The sequence below is a fragment of the Myotis myotis genome, unplaced genomic scaffold (assembly GCF_014108235.1).
Source record: "Myotis myotis isolate mMyoMyo1 unplaced genomic scaffold, mMyoMyo1.p scaffold_m19_p_9, whole genome shotgun sequence".
In the NCBI taxonomy this organism is placed as follows: domain Eukaryota; kingdom Metazoa; phylum Chordata; class Mammalia; order Chiroptera; family Vespertilionidae; genus Myotis; species Myotis myotis.
In genome coordinates this window covers 52,406,466-52,428,099 of record NW_023416401.1, presented here as the reverse complement: position 1 = coordinate 52,428,099, position 21,634 = coordinate 52,406,466, and the positions used below count along the sequence as shown (strand labels likewise).

At 49.7% G+C, this 21,634-nt stretch overlaps 1 long non-coding RNA gene and 1 pseudogene across 1 annotated transcript; one reads left to right on the top strand and one right to left on the bottom strand.

Annotated features, from left to right (window-relative positions):
* Window positions 1–15,694: 15,694 nt before the first annotated feature.
* On the top strand, window positions 15,695–18,302 carry LOC118663790. The gene is made up of 3 exons (XR_004970142.1): window positions 15,695–15,945; window positions 17,273–17,415; window positions 17,713–18,302. It is a non-coding gene; the product is annotated as an uncharacterized LOC118663790 (long non-coding RNA).
* Window positions 18,303–20,175: 1,873 nt separating this feature from the next.
* LOC118663301 lies at window positions 20,176–21,408 on the bottom strand (annotated as a pseudogene).
* Between the last annotated feature and the right edge of the window lie 226 nt (window positions 21,409–21,634).

Below are 21,634 nucleotides of genomic sequence, written 5' to 3'. Positions count from 1 at the left end.
GTAAGAAGCAGCCAGCTCCTGGAACGCCCAGGACGAGAATGTTTCAGTCAGAGGCAGCTACTAGTGTCAAAGGACTAAAGCAGGAGAGAGTGAGCCTTGTTAAAGGGCCTGAGAGGCCCCGGGGGCATCCTGAGGCATCCTGGGAAACAGACAGCAGAAAGAAGGCCGAGCATAGTGTGGGTCCAGGGAGCAGGGAGAGCCGAAGGCAGGAGAGGGGGCGGGCCCGCCACGAGGACCTGGTAGCCAAGCTAAGGAGTTGGATGGGAGTCTTGTGAAAGGGAAAGTCGCTGGATTGCTTTAATGTGGCAAGTGATATGATCTGACTTTTTAAACCGATTACTTTGGCTCCTGTAGTAATAATAGATCTAAGAAGGGCAGAGGCGGAAGCAGGGAGATCAATCAGGTGACCTTGGTTGCATTTCAGAGGAGAAGTGATAAGGCTTGGTCTGGGAGGTGGTGGCTGGGATCGAGAGGTCATGCTCAAGATACAGTTCAGAGGTGGAGCTGTTAGAACTTGTTGACAGATTGGATGTGAAATGCGAAGAAAAGAGAAGTTGAGGACAGCTTCTAGGTTTTGGCTTTGATAACTGAGCAGATGGCGATGTTAGTAGCTGACGTGGGAAAGATCAGAGGAGAAGCAGGGTTTGGGGAGGAAAGTCAAGCTTTCTGTTTTGAACAAGTTAAGATTAAGGGACCTTTTAGACACCCACGTGGCGGTGTTAAGTAAGCAGCTGGCTCTGTGTGTCCGGAGCTCAGTGGCAATGTCAAGGCTGGAGAGGGAAATTTTGGATTGGATGGGATACAGGCGGTTTTTAAAGCCACAGGACTGAATCAGATCATGCTGGGAGGGGCATGAATGACAGATCAGGGCTGCATCCTAGGACAACTGGTGTCCCCACCTTTGGAAGCTGGAAATAATAGGAGGGGCCCCAAAAGGAGCCTGATGAGCAATAGTAAGAGATTGCTAATGACCATTCATTTTCTGCAACACTTCCCCAATATCCTGGTGACGTGCTCCCTCTTCTCTGCCAGGTTTTCACTCAAATGGCATCTGCCCAGAAAGGCCTTTCTTATCCCCTTATTAAAAATGGAGCCACCCAGCACTCTCTACTTCATTTTCTCTTTATCTAACTATTTTAGCTGCATCTCTCCCCCGCCCCCCCCCCCCCCCCAACATTCCCCTTCCTTTCTTATCTGTCTCCACTGGAATGTAAGGCAGGATATTTTGTTTTCTGTGCTGCTACCCCCAGTGCCAAAAGCAGCGTCAGGCACATAGTACTGCTCAGTAAATAGCTGTTGAAATGATTTCTTAATTGTTTCATCTCAGGACTCTAGTGTGATAGTTTCTCGGGGCAATGCAGAAAAAGTAGGTACAGAATAAGCTGAAACCTGTCCACTTGGGCAACAGCTCATGCCAGCGGTTCTCAACCTGTGGGTCGCGACCCCTTTGGCGGTCGAAGATCCGTTCACAGGGGTCGCCTAAGACCATCCTGTATATCAGATATTTACATTACCATTCATAACAGTAGCAACATTATAGTTATGAAGTAGCAACAAAAATAATTTTATGGTTGGGTCACAACATGAGGAACTGTATTTAATATATAAGATTTTTAAAAAAATATATTTTATTGATTTTTTTACAGAGAGGAAAGGAGAGGGATAGAGAGTTAGAAACATCGATGAGAGAGAAACATCGATCAGCTGCCTCCTGCACATCTCCTACTGGGGATATGCCCGCAACCCAGGTACATGCCCTTGACTGGAATCGAACCTGGGACCTTTCAGTCCGCAGGCCGACGCTCTATACAGTGAGCCAAACCAGTTAGAGGAACTGTATTTAAAGGGCCGGAAGGTTGAGAATCACTGTGCTAGGCGGTGGCCAAGGTGACGACAGAGAATAGCCTAGACAGGCAAGGGTCAGAATCCACTATCTCAGCAAACCCAGCAAAGATACGGAACCCTGGGCACCAGACTTTCCAACAGGGCATAGCTGAGTCTAACCAGGTGAAGCCCAGCTGCAGGAGACCAGGGCAGCCCCGAGGGTAGGGAAGTCCGCCCACAGCCCAGAGCTCTGTTCCCTGCAAAGCAGGCTAATAAGAACAAGGCATCCCCCCCATACCATATGCTGCAGGCACTGATGGGCAGAGCTCCAAGCCCTGGGAGGGCGGCTGCCAAGGACAGATCGGGGTGGATGGAACCTAAGCCAACACTCAAGCTGCAGAATTGCCTCTAGGAGGGAAGAATGAAGGGCAGGAGAGGCCACAGGTCATCCTGGGCCATCAGGGGGAAATGGGACAGCAGAGAAGCCATCAGGTCAGCCCTGAGATAACCAAAGCACAGACGCAGGTTTCTGAAATTGCAGATGTCCAAGTAAACGACAAACCTGTGCCCCCTCTCATCTGGCTTGGTCTGCGGCCTGGAGAGGGCTGTGCCTGTCATCAGTGGTTCTGAGAGTCTGGTCCCTGCACAGTGGCACCAGCACCGTCTGGAAGCCCATTAGAAATGCAGATTTCCAGGCCCCACCCAGACCCACTGCGTCAGACACCTGGGCTGGTGCAAGCCCTCCAGCTGCTGCCACCATAAAGGTCTGGGAACCACGTGGGAGCCCCAATGAGAGACGTAAAGGCGGACGGTGAAGCCGCGTAGATCCCAGTACTGTCTGGGAGACAAAGCTGTACATTTTTTTTCTTTATCCCGATTTTCTTTAATTTTTCATTGCCAGTCTCAGTAACTATTTTTTCCCTCCCAATTTTGACTTTATTGCTTTATAAAGTGCATATATTCTTTTAAGTAAACTTTTTGTTTGAACAATGGAAACATTACTAACAGTGATACGAGTACGGTCACTATGCTAAGAGCTTAAAATCTTCCACCCCATACGATTCTCACAATAAACCTATAAAGCCGGAACCAATATCATGCCCATTTTTACAGATGAGAAAGTTGATGTTCAGAAATGAAGTCACTTACCCAAGTCCACCAGGTAGGCACATTAGCATCAGAAGTCGAATTACTGTTTGTTTCATGGTGAAACTGTGTCTTAACCACAATGTCACTGATGGGTTTACATAGGAAAACCAAGGACATAAATGATTAGCCAGTGACCATTCAGAATCCTTTTATACCTCTCAGGGTGACTTGCCACATCTCTACAGCAGGATTTAGAAACATTTTTCTTTATTTTTGAAAGTATTGCAGATGTGTCCCCCACCCCCACCCCCCCACTGACCCCTCCTCCTTGACTCTTTCCCGGCCTGTTTAGGTCTCTGGCTCTTCTCAGGCTCCTGGAGCTACTGTCTTGCTCAGAGCCCGTTTTCCTGCCAGCCCGTCCCTTTGTCCTGTCTTCATGAACTGGAAGGCCGGACAGTGCATGGCCGCACACAGAGTGAGGCCTGGGCCTTGCTTAGCAACCACGCTGGTGGAGGGGGAGCCAGTCACTGAAAAGAAAGACTAGCTCAGGCCCCTGATTCTTTCCTGAAATTCAGAGGAGGCCAGAATCAGAATCCACCGCCCAAATTCCCCATCTCAGTGTTCTTTCTTAGTTGTCTCTTTAAATTCTGTTCCTGTTATAGTGGCTACTGTTTGCTGCATTTCGAAAGAAAAAATCTATTGGCAGAGAATAAAGAATTCTCCAACCCTCCCCGATCCCTTCCAAGTCCCACCCAACACACAAGGCCTTTTGCACAGGAAAGCCATTTGTTCCTTAGGGAAACACCCATAGGATCCTTGGAATGGAAGTCAAAAGGTTGGGAAACTCACAAACTTGCTTACCAACAAGTTCTAACTCAGAGGCATATCCTGTTTCTTCTGTGGACTGTTCTGAGTGATGAGTTTGTCATCAGGATATGTTGGCTGAGGATTCTCACTGGAATCTTGGGCAACCCACATAACAGTCTTCGAGTCTTCATTTCCATATTAAGTAAGCAGGGTTGGTAATATTTTCCCTTTTATCGAATTGGGCTGTTTACTCACCTATTTGATTATTCACTCAAAAACCATTGCAAAGTGGTTTGGTATGGCTCCAGAAACAAAAGCAAAAGCACCCTAGTGGTGTTACAGCAAGAGACCACTGGCTGATGCTTGGGACAATAGTCAGTAGTGTTCACTGACTATTCCTGGCTCTTCACCCTCAGTTGGCAACATACCACTTCCTGGCGCCATTGTGGTTGGTGGGCCACATCTCTAGGTCTGACCGATGGTACCTGGTATTGCCATCATGCTGAGAGCTTTAAACATGTCCTTTCTGGGTGAGGACATGTAGTTGCTGGTCCGAGGCCCTCCAGAGCGCTCCTGTCCTCTGCATGATCACTGGTGAACTTGGAGATAGTGGCTGCCCCATCAGCCTGGGTCCACAGTGAGGAAGTGGCTGACCCCAAAGTGGATGGCCATGGGCTTGCAGCATAAGCAAGAAAAAAAAAATATTGTTGTTTTGACTTGGAGACCAGATTAATGAACCAATGAGCTTTATCACCGATAAACAGTTCCTGTGCCTATTCTTCTCTTTCTCTCAGTGGCTGGTTAAGCGTGAGGTCGTTTTTAAAGATGCAGCAGTCTTCAGAAAAAGGAATAACTGCTAAAGTTGTAGTCAGATACTACTTTAGTCGCCTTATAAGGTAGGTTTATTTATATAATCTCTCAATTTACTATTGCTGTGTGACAATTTAGGATTTTTTTATTCTTCAACCCTCTTTTGAAAGAATGTTTGAAGAAAAATAAATGGAGAGAAATAATTTTCTTCCTTAAATACAGTTGTTTTTTGCTGGTTTAATGGCTTTTGCCAGTGGAATATTCCAGTTTTCATAGCATTGGTCCTAATAAAATTTGAGGTATATGAAACCAGCAAAAACATCCTTATTCCTTAAGTGATGGGTATCAGATTTCAATCAACATACCATCAGATTTTCATAGACTCTACATTCAACAGGAGCATTTGTATGGCTCCTGTAAATTGGTAGTAATTGGATCCTGTGAGTAAGAGTGCTAATGGTAATAATAAAGATAAAATAAGATACAACCAGGAGAAGGGCTGGTTGATCCTTGGGACAATAGTCGTTCCGCTGAGAAGGAAGCCAGCTGGCGATCCTTGTGAATGCATAGTTGGTTGGAGCAGAAGGATGACACTATTGGGACGAAATACGAAAGCAGTGTGATGGAGTGGCTGGTGTGTAATGAGACTGTCTACGTTTAGGCGGAAAAGGACCTTCAACTCATGGACCCCAATCCCTTCCTTTATATATTTTCTAAATCACTTAGGTGCTGAACTAGAGCCCCGCTCTCATTACTCATGACCCATGCCGTTCTTGTCACACTACACTCTCATGAAATAGGAAGGGGAGTGTTGAAACAGTCTTCTGGGCTAATAAAATCTAGTAGGTAAGATCTGATTCTCTAGTTTGTTTGCCAGGCTTGTATTCTGGCTCCGTCACTTGCCAGCTGTGTGGCTTTGAGCAAGTGTTACAACCTCTCTGTGCTTGACTTTTCTCATCTCAAAAGTAGGGGGAGACTAATGGCATCACTTACAGCCTCTCGTGAGGATTAAATGAGATAATGTATGTAAAGAACTTAGAAAAGTAAGTTATCATTGTTACTGTTGTTATTGTTATTTATACCTTTTCACTTTGCCTGTAAATAGGCTAAGAATGAGTACAAGCTAAGGAGTAGACCTTTAGTAATTCTTTTCCACTCCGGATGTCTGGTTTCTTCCAAGCTCTATTAAGTCTGGCCCTCACCCTGGGGAGGACAGAACACTGCTTCTGTCAGTATCACTTGGGTGTGTGGCACTGGGTGAAGTTGCCTGCCTTGCCCTGAGGTCTTGCGGAGGAGAGGGGCTGGATGCAGGCCAGGGGCTCAGTGATAAGATGGGAGGTTAGGGTTTGCAGTGGGCGAGCCAATGGCATGGTGTGTTCCGCCTGGTAAACTTGCTTCAGAGGGAAGACCCTGGAGCTGGGGATCGAGGAGGCAGATGAAGTCATGGTGAGGGGCAGGGAGAGCTGAAGGTGGGGGGCGAGGGGTGGTGAGGCATTACGGGGCACGATGGAGGCAAGGACCCCAGTGAGTGAATTACTGCACTAACAGGAGAGCAGGAGTCAGAGTGGTGATGGGCAGAGGGAATGCAGAGAAGGCAAGTCAAGGACACATTTTCTGGCCAGAGCAACATGGCAGATGGTGGCATTCTTGAGGTCGGGAGGTCTGGAAGAGTGCCAGGTTGGCCCAGGAAGAGAGTGAGCCCAACCTGGGACAGCACTGTTGTAAAAGGGAGGGGCCCATCACCAACCCATAGTTTGAACTCATCTTCTTCAAGGTAAACCCAGTGAGAAAGCAGCCATGCTCCTTGCTCTTCTCATTCACGCTGGCCAGCTCTCTGTTACTGCTCAATGGTTTACTGCTTGCCTCCCTCCCTCCAAGAGGAGAGGAAGTAAGATCATTTGTTCACACCCTCTCTCTGTTTATCAAGGATCCCCTATGTGCTAAGCGCTGTGCTAAGCCCTGAGCATTTAGCAGTTAATAAACCATGCACATGTGAGTGATGGAGAAGACAATAAACAAATCAATAGGCAACATTCAGCTGCAATATGCAAACATTTCTAACAGGTGGGTGATGATAGTTTGGAGAAGGAAGTAAGACAGGGTCTTCCTCTGTAAGGGTGGCCGGGGAAGGTGACATTTGTCAAGAACCTTGAAGGAAGTAAAGGAATGTTCTAAGCAAAGAAAATGCTGTAGGGAAGAAGGGTCCATTCAGGGGTTCAGGTGCAAAGGCCCCGAGGAGGGAGCATGCTTGGTGTGTTTGAAGAACCTCAAAGAGCCTGAGGTGCTGGAGAGGAGAACAGAGGGAATGAGGTCAGAGAGGTGGGCCCAGGTCCTGCAGCGTCTGTGGCCACCTGCAGGACTTTCCATTTTATCCTGAGGCAGAAAGGCTTTGGAGGACTCCAGGAGGCAGTGGCTGGTCAGGTATACGTTTCACAAGCATCACTCTGGCTGCAGGGCAGAGAATAGATTGTCACTGGGCAGGGGCAGGAGACAGGGGACCAGCCGGGAGCTACTGCAAGTTATAAGAAACTGCAAAAACCCAACTTCTAGGGATAAATTAGCACAGAGCTTATCTCATGGAAACAAGGAGAGTGGGTGCTCCAGGCCCTTAAAGCTGTGATTATTCCAAAGAGAAGCCACATTAAAAAAAAATGGGTTTTTAAAAAATAGGTTGTGATAAAAATGTCTAACTATAACAGATGGTTACACACTAAAATTACGGGGCCTCCTTCCAGTCTCACTTCCCACAGGACACCTTTGTTAACAGTTTCTTGTGAATTCTTGCAGAGACTTTCCATATATTTATATGCACTGTTTTTTTTTTATGAATAGGATTAAACTATATACTATATTTTATACACTCTTTCCCATGTAGCTCTTTCCACTTCATGATTAACATTGGCACACACCTCTATTAGCATGCAAGGACCCGCCTCACTGATTTTAAAGGTGGCCTGGGATGGCACTGTGTGGGTAGACCATCATGCACATGACCTGTCCCCATCACTGGAGGTCATTTCCAAGTTTTTTGCTATTTCAAACAATGATACATTGCATGTGCATATGTGTGCAATTATATGAACACTAGAGGCCCAGCACACAAAATCGTGTGCGAGTAGGGCCCCTAGGGCTAGCCTGCGATCAGGGCCATCTTCTGCCCGCTCGCCAGTCCCCAGTCCCTCAGTCCCTCTCTGCTGCTGCTGCTACCCCCCCAAACCCCCCCACCCCCACCCCCGTTTGCTGTTGTTCTCAGATTGCAGCATGGCTCCGCTTCCCTGGAGCCTGAGGGTTGGGGGGAGGGACCAAGAGGTCTGCCATTCACCCGCTTGCCAGTCCCTCCCCACAGCCACTCACCTCTGTTAGCCCATGCTTCCCTGTTCGCCATGCTGCAATTGGAGCCTGTAGGGGTGGGTGGGGTAGGGGAAGTAGGGGTGGGGGAAGGGACTGAGAGGTGGTCAATGCACCTCATGGCAACTGGTCGAGCAGTCATTCCAGTCGTTACACTTATGGTCGCTGGCCTTTTATTATATAGGATGTTTGCATATGAATTCCTACTAGTGCAATTGCTGGTTTGGTGCAGCTAACATCTTGGTGGACGTTTTCCAGTTCACCTTCCCACCCAGCAGGTCTGAGAACCCCTGCTCCTCAGCCCTCCACACCCATGGCTAGTATTGCAGTTTAGGCTTTGAAAACCTACTCTGACTTGCAATCCTCTGGAAGTTCGGAAAAAACAAAGCCTGTGTACATTTATACGACGCTTTCAACGTTTCAAACTATTTTCTTACTGATCTTATTAATTCTCAGAAAAATCTTAGGAGGCAGAAATCCTCCTCCTCCTTCAAAGTGTTGAAGGAATCATCACCTGTGTTTTCCGTAGAAGAGGAAAGAGAGGAGTGATGTGATTTTCTCAGTGAGAAAAATGTAGACAAACCAGAGCGCATGCTTCTTTCCCCTGAAGCCTCGCCTCTCCAGCCACAGCCCACCCTGCAGCCTCCGCCCACAGCCCCGGCCCAGAGGCTGTGTTTGCCCCAGCACCCCAGGGAGGGCTGTGCAATGGGCAGGGACACAGTTGGTCCCACCCTCCCTCCTGTGGACATCTGACCCGAGCTCTGCCTCTGAGGGGAGCAGGGGGCTAACTTACTCTCCCTGGGGGGAGGGAGGAGACAGATGGCGGGAAGGGAGGCCCATGGGAGCAGCTGCTGGGCAGCGGGTCTGATGGCTGACCCTGGCAGGGCCCAGCACCCAGGGAGGGCTTCGTGGCTGCCATCTGAGCTGCCCTGGGTGATGCCCCTTGGCACAGGCCGGTGCTCTTTCTCTCTGACTTTGATCAGCAATTCCAGCCCTGCTCCCCGCATGCCCACCGCCCTCCCGGACACTCCCTATGAGGGATTTTATCACTGTGGGGAGGACAGGAGGCCCACAGGTGCACCTCCAGCAGTCCTGCCCTTCCCATCTGTCACACCCACCCAGCCCTGACGCCCCACCGAGGCAATGGAGGTGCTGCAAGGCCATGTGCTCTGCCCTCCTTGCCTTACCCGGAACTTTTCAATGCGTTTTTTAAAAGGACGTCTCTGACCGCAGCCCACCCAGAACTGCGCGTGCCCCTCTGCACAGCCTCCCGTGGGAACTCTAGACTGCGTGTCCTGTAGGGGCCACCAGACACCTGGCCCCTTGAGACACGCTGCCCGTGTAAAACACACACCGGAATCTAAAGACTTGGCAAAAGAAAAGAGGATGTGAAGTAACCCAATAACTTCCTATATTGGTTACCTGTTCACATGAGAAGAATGTGGATTTATTGGGCTAAATAAAGTATATTATTAAAATGAATTGTTCCTGTTTCTTTTGACTTTTAAAAATGTGGCTACTAGAACTTCGGGGGCAGATGTGGCTGGAATTCTATTTCTATTGAATGTGCTGGTCTAGACACTGGGTGCCGTATCCATCATCTGTGTGGCTGCTTCAGATCCGCTTGGAAGGAGGAAGGGTATGAGGGGAGGACGGAAGAAATAAATCCAGGAAGGGAGCGAGGAGAAGAGGGGTGGAGGAAGGTCTTTTCATCCAGAGGGGCTGATGCCAGGTGAACTCCTCTGAGCTACCACTTCATCTGTAAAACAGACGTAACAGTTACCCGATAGGAGTTTTGAGGTTTAGGAATATCTACAAAGTTCCTAGCTCGGTGGCTGACCTGTACAACTTGCTCAGTGAAGGACAGTGTTTTGCATCAGCAGCACCAGTGCCAGCACATAATAGGTGCTCAAGAAACGATTTTGAATCCACGGGTGTTTGAGGTGTGGGTGGGAGGTGGTGGCCCACCCAGTATGAGCTGTTTCAGAGGCTCTTACCCCCATGCCTATGAGTCCCGCCTTTCCTGAACGGGAGCGCTGTGGAGTCACTTTCTCTCGCCTGGCTCTTTGCCACCAGGTTGCAGCCTCTTCACCTGTATTCCGTGTGCTTGTTGGTTGGATTGTTCTCCCTGGTTCCCTGGGGACCTGTCTGGGAGGTGCCTAAGCTCCACCTGGACAACTGCCGGCAAGCATGGTGGACGAACTTGCTACTGCTCAATGACTTCCTGTTGGTCCGGAAGGCGGTGAGTCCCGAGTGTTGGCTGCAAAGGGCGGATGGGCACAAAGGCAGTGTCTTCCCGAGGGCCACCTTGAGGAGTCTGGTCCCCTTTTTCCTGGCCTATTCTTGGGAGTGAGTACTGGTGATGCTGTAGGGAGGTGGGCTGTGGGCAGGGAGGCCAGTCTCCTGTGATGGAGGGTGGTGACTGCACCGGCCTTGGCAGGGCAGTCGCTGGGAGAAGCAGGAGAAGGAAGCAGGGTAGTGGGCGCCGAGGGACCAGCCATCCAGGTGCATGTCCGCAACGCAGGTGACCCTGCCCCATCCCTGTTCCTGTCCAGCCCATGCTGCCCCGGGGGGAAAGGACAGTTTCTTCACCTCCACACGGAGAGCCTGTAACGGGTGGAACATTGCACCGCGTCCTCACCATCATACATTCCATTCCATTTCAAGCCAGGTCTGATCGAGCAACATTTGTATGCGTTGCTTTTGGCTTCCTTAAAGCCCTAATTCGCCCACAATGACCTGGGAGCAAATGCAAGTGAGGCGGCTGTGATGAAATCGTGCCACTGATGTGACATGTGCCTTGGAAGTGCAGTTGAAGAAAGAATCCCTAGCGTGGGGCTAATCACGCACATAAACACTTTCCAATTAGAAGCTGCCCTCGATACACAAGTGCCCAGCAGCTTTGACGGGCATGTATCACCACCCAACTGCCTTCAGGTGGGCCCAGGTCTGTGCCAGGCCCCATGGAGGACAGAGAGCCTGGGCTGTTTTCCTAGCTGCAGACTGGCTTGGGCCATGTGTGGGAATCAGTGACAAAGACATCAGCCAGTCGCCTCTCAGAGGTGAAACCCGCCCTAGGTCTTGGAAGCAGAGGTGTGAGGGCCTTGCAAATTCCCCACCAGGGAACTTGTCTCCAGGCGGGACAGGAAAGCTGTCGCTTCTGTTGGGTAAATTTGGTCTCCCTTGGACAGAGGGGGTGGGAGGGAGACCAAGGTGCCCTTAATTGCTGAAGCGCTGGAGAGGATGCCCCCAGGAATGTCCTGACATTGAAGAAGAAGTACAGGTAGCAGCCTCATTTCACACAGACAGGTAAGTGATGAAAGATGTGGCTTTGGCCAGACGATCTCATGTCAGTCATGCGTGGGAACCCTGGGTTTCCCACATAACTCGTCTGGAGCCAGGCCTCCGTTCTAAAAGGACACATTCTCTCCTCCTAGAGTGGGGGAGGGAAGGGGGCGAGGCACAGAAGAGAGAACAGCAGCGAGCCTGACTCCAACCGCACCATAACAGTAATTATTCCTTGCATCTGTGTAATACGATACAGTTTCGTTCCCACAGCTGTCCTAAGAGATTCGATATTATTGTTTTCTTTTGTAAACAATAGAGAAAACTCAATTTCCATTTTGTAAACTGGAACCTACCGTACAGGCTTATTACAAAGATTAGATGAGATGAGGTATGTGAGATTCCTGTAACTCACTATTCCTCTCTCTTCCATGGAAATCCCCACCTGCCTACTGAACTCCTCTCCTGGTGGGAGGCAGACCTGGAAAATGGCAGAGAGAAGTAACCTTTGCTCTCTTTCCAGTGCAACGGCTGGACGTGGTACCTGGCCAGTGACTTCCATTTCCACCTCACAACGCCGGTCATCGTCTTCGTCCATGGAAAGTGAGTCATTGGGACATGTTTCCTCCCTCTGTGCCCTTTCCCACAAAATTCCAGGAGAGTGCTCCAGGTCTGGGGAGAGCAGCTTTTAAAATTTGGGATAAGAACTTCTCAGATGAGTTTGCAGCATGAAATCCTGCACTGTTTACCTTCGCCCCCAATCTTGGTCCTACACACAGCAGTCCGTGTTTGTGCAGAGCTATGGTCCATGTGTGTGCAACATCTCGTGCTCAGCGTTTTCCATGTAACTCTTCATATAAACATTTCCACATGTTGGCATGACCTGCATACTTGTCAGTGTTAGGATGAAATGCCAGTTCGAAGGTTAGGGCATCCAGATTGTTTCCAATTCTTCATGACTATGGATGACAACGAGTTCCTTGGAGCACACTACTCTTTCTCTTAGTTATTTCCTTGGGGACATATATGTAAGTGGGATTACTATGTCAAAAGGTAGGAACAATTTTGTGACATACCAGGAGATGGCTCTCCGGAAAGAGTGAAGGAATTTACAGCGCCCCAAGCAACCCATCTGTGTGCCCGCTTCTCCACGTGGGTGATTTATCACCTGAATTTTTGTTAGTTTTAGAAAAACTCTAAACTAGGGCTTCAGTCATTCACGGAGAAACTGATGGTGTGTGCATTATCCATGCCACATTTTAAAAGATGTATTCTTCTCTTTTGTTAAATTTAAGGGCATTGGGCCCTAGCCGGTTTGGCTCAATGGATAGAGGGTCAGCCTGCAGGCTGAAGGGTCCCGGGTTTGATTCCGGTCAAGGGCATGTGCCTGGGTAGAAGGCTCCCGGCCCTGGTCAGGGACATGCAGGAGGCAACCAATTGATGTCTCTCTCTCACACATTGATTTGAGAGACACATTTGGGTTAACCCTTCAAGGTCACATGGCTAGTAAGTGGCATGGGTGTGAGCTGAACCTAGGACCTTACACACTATGCAATTTTGCCTCCCTAGTGAAGCATGTCAAACAATTCTCCCTTATAACCACCCTGTCTATTACACAGGATAAACTGGTGTTTCTTTCTGTCTCTTCCCCTCCCTTCCTCTCTCTCGCTAAAAATCAATGGAAAAAATAACCTCGGGTGAAGATTAAAAAAAAAAAAAATTAAGGACATTGGAGAAAACATTAGGATGAAGAGAGGGGAACACAATTGCCCTGGACCCGATTCCTCCCTCAAAGAGCTGTGAATTCGCTGTCCATATTTTGGTGTTTGTCCTTCCGATCTTTTTCTGCACGGCTTCTTACGCATGAAAGGATTCTGCACATACACTTTAGTATCTTCCTTTTAATGGTTTTATGACACAAGCGTTTCCCTAGATTATTTTATTTTTTAAGTAAATAGACCTCTCGCCCCCCTAAGCCCCCCTCAGCCTCAGCTGCCCCATGCCAGCCTCTCTCAAAGGCAGGCCTCGCCTTTGCCAGGGTTGCAAGTCTTTCCTGTCCACAGATTCTGCGGTGAAGGAAACTGAAGAGCACTCTTGTCAATGTCCCCTCTTCTCTGCAGAAGTAAACACGCCCTTGTCCTCCTCGGGGCCGCACTGTTCTTGGCATCTTTCACTGCCACTGCTTTGCTCACACTGGCTCATGACCTCCCCGTGGCAGCTCCGTCAGAAGCAAGGTAACCGTTCCCAGCCGGCCCGGCTCTGCGCCTTGCCTGGCCTGGGCACGCCAGGACCTCCCAGGGAGGACTGGGGGACGAATGCCAGGCTGTTTGCCCTGTGGAAAAACCAGGCGGGGCGTGTTCAGCCCGGATGGGAAAGTTGATGGCACTTTTGTTTCCGATCTTCTGAACCTTTCAACTTGCCCAGGGGTCCTCTGGCCGCTGAAGTGCTTCTCAGAGGAAAGGAGCACCCCCACGTGGCCGTCTTGTGTTTCTCCTCCAGTGGCCAACTGCTGCTGGGGGGTTTTGTTGTTGGAGAGTCTGATACTTGAGGAATTTGGGGTTATTCCTTCAAGGTCACACAGCTAGTACCGGGCACAGGTGTGAGCTGAACCTGGGACCCTACACATAAGGCTATATTGCTTCCCTAATGAAGTATGTCTTTATGACCACCCTGTGCATTACACAGGATAAACTGGTGCAATTACCTGCTGATCTAGTCTCAGTGCAGCAGTCAGTGATGCAAATGAAAATCAGATCCTGTCAGCCATCTACTCAAGTTCCTCCAATCACCATCCATTCTCTCAAAGCAGAATCCCTGTCTGACCTCCCCCCTCACTCCCCTACCTGCCGATGCTGAACCAGCCACACTGACCTCCTTACGTCCACACACCAACCATGCTCCCTCACCAGGGCCTCTGCATTCGCTGTTCTCTGACACTGGAGTGCTTTTCCTTTAGAATATAGATCTTGGCAGGGCTTGCTCCTTCACTTCCTGCAGGTGTTTGTGTAAATGTCACCTTCTCAGAGCAGCGTTTGCTGGCCACCTGATGTCAAATAACCCAGAACCATCCCTGGCACATAAGTGCTCAATATGAATTTGTGAGTGGGATGAATGACTACCCCATAGGCCTTTAAATTTTTTTCCCTTTATTGATTTTTAGAGAGAGCGGAAGGGAGAAGGATAGAAAGATAGAAACATCTATAAGACAGAAACATCATCGATCAGCTGCCTCCTGCATGACCCCTACTGGGGAATGAGCCCATAACTGGGGCATGTGCCCTGACCAGGAATTAAACCGGTGATCTTTTGGTTCCTGGGTCAACACTCAACTGCTGAGCCACACTGGCCAGACACCCTAGGCCTTTTAACTAGGGGAGCATCATGCCCTTCCATCATGTCACTGTCTTCTGTGGGTGTGGCCAGGTGACCGAGAGGTGGCTGCCCCCTCTCCCCCAGTGGTTCTCAGGTCTGAATGCACATGAGGGACATGGGAGTCCCCTGGGGCCTCTTAATTCCCACTGATGCTCCCAGAAAGGGCCATCTCAGACCCATGGAATCACTGGGTGTGGCCCGGGGCCGGGCAATCGAATTCTGTACGAGCTCCCAGGAAGGGATTCACTTCTTTCAGAAGAGGTTCACTTCTGAGAACCATGTTTTCCGAGTCATCCTGACATACCAGCCACCAGAAACAACTATTGAAAATGAAGACCACTGTCATATTCCTTAGGATCCAGGGAGGAGGGGCCCATGGCAATTTGGAATCTTAGCAAGGCAGCTATGGCCCACAGCAGGATCATGAGGTCCCTGTGTGGATCGTTACTTAAGAAATGAACAAAGGTACCCCAAATTCCACTTTGGGTCGGCTGATGGACTCAATGGGCATCTGAGAAACTCCCCTTTTCAGGTCCAGATCAAACTTAGTCTTTTGTCTTATTTCCTTGTGTTATTCAGTGAAAATGCGACTGTGCTGTATTTTTCGGAGTACTACACTAAGCCCTATTGCCGAATCGGGCCATTCCTTGCGGGTGTCTTTCTGAGCCTTTTCATGCACCAAAACCACCAGGCAAACATTCTCAAAAACAAGGTGAGCCTCCTTTTGTCAGTTAATTTTTCTTTCAATATGATCTGAGAGCCATCGCGAGTGACAAAAACAGCACTGTGTCCCCTTGACCCAAGTTCCCCCACTATAGTCCATCGTCACAACCAAGAAACCGACATGGGTACATCCACGGGCCTTCGATCCCTGGCGCCCTGGGCACTCACTTACGTATGGGTGACAAGGCTGTGCAGTTGTAGCACGTGTGTGAGTTTGTGTGACCACCAACCACCACAGTCAACGCACAGGACTCCTCTGTCACCACAAAGACCTGCCTTGTGCCGCCTCTCCATGGCCACCCCCCTCCCCTGCCCCGCCCCAACCCTAGCCCTCACAACCACTAATCTGAACCTTCCATTTAGTCAAATGTGGGTACTGATTGAGGTTTATAAATAGACACCTAACGTGACAGCAATAGTACAAAAGAGGAAGGTAGTGTGGAGAAGGAAGCGTGCGGTGCCCCAGGGGGCTGTGAGCGGCATCGTTCCCTGCCCTGTAGGTGCAGGCTCTGCTCGGGTGGACTTGCTCCCTGTCCAGCCTGCTCGCCGTGGTCGCTGTGGCGTACGCAGTGGACGACACCTCTGCCACCCCTTCAGTGGCCGCTGCTGTCTACCAGGCCGTGCACCGGAGCCTGTGGGCGGTGGCCGTGGGCTGGGTCGTGTTCGCCTGTCACGAAGGCTATGGAGGTATGACGTTCGTGTGCTCACACTGGCCCTTTAAAGGTGACAAATGTGAAAACCGTGTGCGCAGAGGGGCTTGGGCTTGCTGGTGAATGGATCTGAAACCTCCACTCGTCTGTATCCTTGGGAAAACCCCACATGTTCTGTTTGAGATTTGACACCAGCTTATGAACAAATGCAGGTTCTGGGAGGAAATGTGCAGCCTCTCCAATGAAGCTGGTTTAGAAGTTGGAAGAGAGCAGGCAGGGTCATGAGGAAAGCAACCCCAGTGCAGGGCACACGAGTTCTGGGGGCACCCGCCCGGGCCTCGGTGTGCTCATCTGGGAGAAGAGACGGAACAGCCACTGAGGTCCCAGCCCTTTGATGGCCCTGGAGACTGCTCCTGCTGAGCCAGGCGTCACCTCGCAGGAAATCAAGCAAAAAGGGGGCCTAAGTGGAAAGAAAGGGATTTGTTCAGATGAGAAGTATCTGTGCACCGATGGTCCTTCCCTTTCTCTCTACTTGGCACACAGTGGGAACTGGGTGCTGAGGTGTCAGCAAATGACAAGACTAGTAGGTTAATGTGTGTGTGTGGGGGGCGGGGCGGGGGATGAGTTAGATAAATATTTAGAAAATGTGTGTCCATGCGATGACCTTCGGAAAAGTGTATCTAGAAAAGAATGTTTGAAGAAGAGTTTAATTCAGATGCTCAGGACGAGAAGGGATCTCGATGGCCCGAACCACCTTTTCCATCATCTGCAGTCATTGCCAAAGCTGGCCGTGCGGGTCTTGCTCTGTTCAAGGTCTGATTCTGTTGAGTTGCCCATGTTACGCCTTCAGTTAAAACCTTCCAGTGGTGCCCCGTCGCCGGCAGCAGTGGCCCCCAATCTTGAATGGTAGATGAGCCCATTCTAAAGGATTAAGAATTCTTCGGGACCCAAGTTATGGAATATTTGTCCTGAAAGGGACCTAGAAGTTGACCAAATGCAAGCTGCTCAATAATGGGCGAAGAATCTGAGGCTGGCATGTCCACTGCCTGGTCCCAAGGCCCCACAGTTCGTGTGGCTGCACCCGGAACCGGGCCCAGGCTAGTGAGAGGACTCCGCCCCTTGTTATACATGTGGATGTTCTGTGCTCAGGGGTCAAGTCCACAGGAAGGAAGTAAACTGCCTGTAAACTCAATATTAGCATTTCTTACATTTTCATCTTCCTACAATGGGAAGTTGGGTGGTTTTTTTGGGGGGTGCGTTCTCTTAAAAATGATAATGAATGAAGACCTTCTTAGAAGGAGTCCGCAGACTTAGGGGCAGCACCTGAGGGAGCGGCAATGACTCTCGAGGCCTGTTCCCTGCAGGTCTGGTAAACCAGCTGCTTGCTTGTGGTATGTGGAGCTTCCTGGCCAGCATCAGTTATGCCTGCTACTTGGTGCATCCCATCGTCATCATCCTCTACAACGGCCTCCAGGAGACGCTCATTCACTACACGGACACCAACATGGTGAGTCTCCCCGCCCAGCTCTGCAGCCTCCCAGCTGTTCTCTCCGGGGCAACAAAGCAACACTATTCGCTTTGTGAGGAGCCTGTTGTTGTGGCTGGGAGCCTATTGTTCTTTGTCTTGTTTGAGGGAGGGCTTCTGCACAGGATAATATCTTTGCTTTATTTATTCTATTTGTTAATGTTCAGGGCTGTTTGTCTCAGATACGTTTCACACAGCCGGGATGGTACACTTTAAGATCCAAACACAAGAGGACTCCTGTAGTAAGAGTGTGCCCACTGTGCCCCTCTTTCTCTCCAGTTCTATCTTTTCTCTGGACACTGTCTGCTGACCTTCGTCGCTGGGCTGGCCCTGACGCTCTTCATTGAGAAACCGTGTCAGGAACTGAAGCAGTGCCTTCTGGGACCGATACCTGAAGGGCCAGGAACGGCCTAGTAAAACCCCAAAGACGGAAGGCCCTTTTTTGGTGGTAAAGGGCAAAAGCAGGGGTGGCCTCGTTTATGTAACAAATGGGTGAGTTTCTGAAAAGGGGCGTGAAGCTGATTTTGTGGATGTTTATAGTATGAAGTTCCCTGTATTTAATCTATAAAAGAGTTCTAAGTATTTAATATATAAAAGAGTTCTATGATCATCTGTTTAGTAGCATAATAATTACCCTTTGATGTGTTTTTTAGCAAAAAATATTCTGGATATTTATGGTCTCATCCTGTATTTATTTTCTATATTAGTGATCACAGAAAAACATCAAATATAGTGAATAGGATGTAATTTGGTTGTTAAAATGCTAACGTTCCTTATTAAAATCACACTGTAGTTCTCCTCATCATAGTAGTTTCTGTGTTATTCTCATACCTTTGTAGACTCATAACTTTTTTGGATCCTCAGGATGGTGTGGCCCACTAGCGAGCACAGTTCATGGGTATGTTGTTACAAGTCTTCCAAACATTATCTTTTCTACAACGTGGTCCTATGATGGGTTAACTTGTATCTCCCCGCGAAAAGATGTGAAATTCTAATCCCCCTAGTATATTAGGATGTGGCCTTATTTGGAGATAGGGTCTTTATAGCAGTGATCCCATTAAATGAAGCCATGGGTGGGGCTGGCCCTAATCCAATATGACTTGTGTGCTTCTGAAAAGGGACATCTGGCCCCAGAGATAGAAATGCGCAGAGGGAAGATGGGGTACAGGGAGAAGATGGTCATCTATAAGCCAAAGAACCCCAAGGATGGCCGCCAAACAAGCTAGATGACGCAAGGAAGGCTTCTCCCCAGAGCCCCCCAGGACAGCATGGGCCTGCGACCCCCTGGCTTAGGACTTCTAGCCTTCCAGAATAGTGAGGCCATACCTTTCTGTCATTTTAAACGACTCCCAGCAAACTGATATCTTCCTCCAACAAAAACTCCCAACGGAGAGGGGGGGCCCCTAGCAAGCCGCTTCTGCCCCCACCCCCTCAGTTTCCAGCACTGAGACCTAGAGACGGGGAGGGACTGGTGAGGCCAGATGGAGAACCTGGAGGCGCAGGTTTCCTCCTGAGCGTGTAATTTCACGTTAACCACCCCTACCTACATGTCCAACGATGCTTATAGCAACACTCTCTGTGTCCCCAGTAATCGAAAAATTTAATAAAAATCATAAGGCTACAGGGAGCTTATTAACTCATATTGCTTCCCTCCCCCTAACCCCCTGTGTATGTTCTCTGCCATCAAGTGGCTATTCAGGGAGGGCCACTGAGGGGCGAGGGGTTGCAAACCTCAAATCCTTGGACAGAGCGATGGACAGCTCACCGTGTCCTTTCCCAGCCAGCCTCGGGGAACAAGCCACATCTCCCTGAGGCCGGTCTCTTCTGCGGGCAGAATTGGACCGGAAGGAGGAGACAAGCCGCACCCTGGCGAGTTCAGTCTGTGATAAAAAGCAAATAAAACGCACAAAGGTGGGTTTTGGGGAAACTGAAGTTCATCGAGTTCCTCGGGAGCCCCCTGGTGGCTGGTTCGGCACATGAACACTGACTTAGACCTCAGAGGAGATGGGGAGGCATTTACCGGAGGAACGCGGCAATCCAGAAGGTCCCCAGCGGGAAATGGCTCGCCTGCCAACCTTGCTGGGCACTCAGACCGCCAAGTGCTTCCAGTTATGAGGCTAGAAACCCGGGGCCTTGGGAAACAGCTTTGCAATTACTAACATAGCTTTCGGGAGTTCTTTTTTGTAAGGAAAAAAAATACACCCTCCTCACGATTGCAATTTCATAAAACAGAGTTGGGATAGAGAAGTTCAATTTTGTTCTAGATTTTGTTTCAAAACATTATTCAACACAGAAGTTGAGGATTTACAGCCTGCGTGGACCTTACTAACCTGGATTCTAAAACAAACTAAAAAAGCATGTAACATTTATGAGACTGATGGACATTTGAACACTGCCTGGTGTTTGATGATATTAAAGACATTCATTTTTTAATGTGATAATGGTATTGTGGTTGTTTTTTCAAAGAAAAGTCCTTATCTGTTAGATGCATACTGAAGTATTTATGGACAAAATGACATAGAAATCTGGTATTTACCTCAAAATAACATTGGCAGGAAGTGGGGCAGAGGAAACAAGATTGGTGATATGGTTATAATTTGCTAATGGGACCTCATTATACTATTTCCTCCGTTTTTGTATGTGCTTGAAGTTTGTCTAATAATAAAGTCAAACACATTTCTAAAGGCAGCAGGGCCAGCATAGAGTAAAGCATCCATTGATGGGCACCTCCTCTAATTCTCCCTAAATCCAGAAATCCACGTTCCATGTCCACATACCAGCCTGGGGGTACACATAGGTCACATCAGCAGCACGGGATCCCTCCAGCACAGAGGAGAAGGCACTCCGCCCCCTTCAATTCCTCCCAGTGGTTCGGGAGAGTCCAGGGATGTCTCGCTTGCCTTGTGGGCCTGGGCCCTGCCATTCCCTTTAGTGTGGAGCCGGCTCTCCTCCCCCACACCTGCTTGACATATTCCTCCTGGGCAGCCTTCAGGGTCTCCTTCTTCCCACCCCAGGCCTTCAGAGCAGAGGCCTCCAGGGCTCGGCCGTAGGAGGAGGTCAAGGCCCAGGGCTTTAGCCGGGGGCACTTGCTGATTGCATTGAGGTTGATGGATGCCTCCTCCTCACTCTGACCTCCAGATAGGAAGGTGATCCCAGGGACAGCGGGGGGCACAGTGCGGCACAGCACAGTGACAGTTGCCATGGCAATCTCCTCGTTAGAAAATTTCTGGGTACAGGCATGGCCTGGGGTGACCATATTGGGCTTCAGCAAGGAGCCTTCCAGGTAGATGTGGTGGTCACTCAGAGCCTTGTAGACAGCAGCCAGCACCTTTTCAGTTACATACTGACCACGCTTCAAGTCACGGTCCCCATCAGGGAGGATCTCAGGCTCCCCGATGGGCACGATGCCATTCTGCTGGCAGATGCTGGCATAACGGGCCAGAACGTTGGCCTTTTCCATGATGGCAAGGGCTGAGGGGTGTGTTCCCCAATCTTCAGCACACAGCGCCACTTGGCAAAGTCAGCTCCGTCTTTCTTGTACTGGGCACAGCGTTCAGACAGCCCATCCAGCCCTTGGGTAGTAGTCTCGCCATTTGTTCCTGCCAAGGGTACCCACGCCCTTGTCTACCTTGATGCTCACAACACCACCCTTGGATTTGATAACTTGAGGGAAGGGACACCCATCATCTGTCTTCTGATAGAGTGTCTCATGGAAGAGGATGACACCCCCGATGCAGGGATTCCCTCGGTCATCGGCGGTCAGCAGCAGCTGGCGGCAGAAGCACCGGTTCTCCTCGATGTTCTCAGTGCCAATGGATTGCAGTCGCTTGGCAATGCTCCCAGTGGACTCATCTGCAGCCAGGATGCCCTTGCCCGGAGCCATGATGCGGCGAGCAATGTCACATAGCTCCTTCTTTTGCTCCGGGGTCAGCGCTGGGTATTGGTAGGGCATGGTGCCAATCAGTGCCTGGCACAGGAGGGACGGGTTTGGCAGTGTCGTGGCGGTGGGCGGCGGGCGGGCCGGGCGAGAGGCAGGAGGAGAGAATGCGGAGGTCGTCACTCTCTCTTACCTCTTCTGTGCACAGAACATTGATAAAGCAACAGTCATTAAAGCAATGGTTGTGCCCAGCCGGCTTGGTTCAATGGTTGAGCACCAACCTATGAGCCAGAGGTCAGGGTTCAATTCCCAGTCAAGGCACAT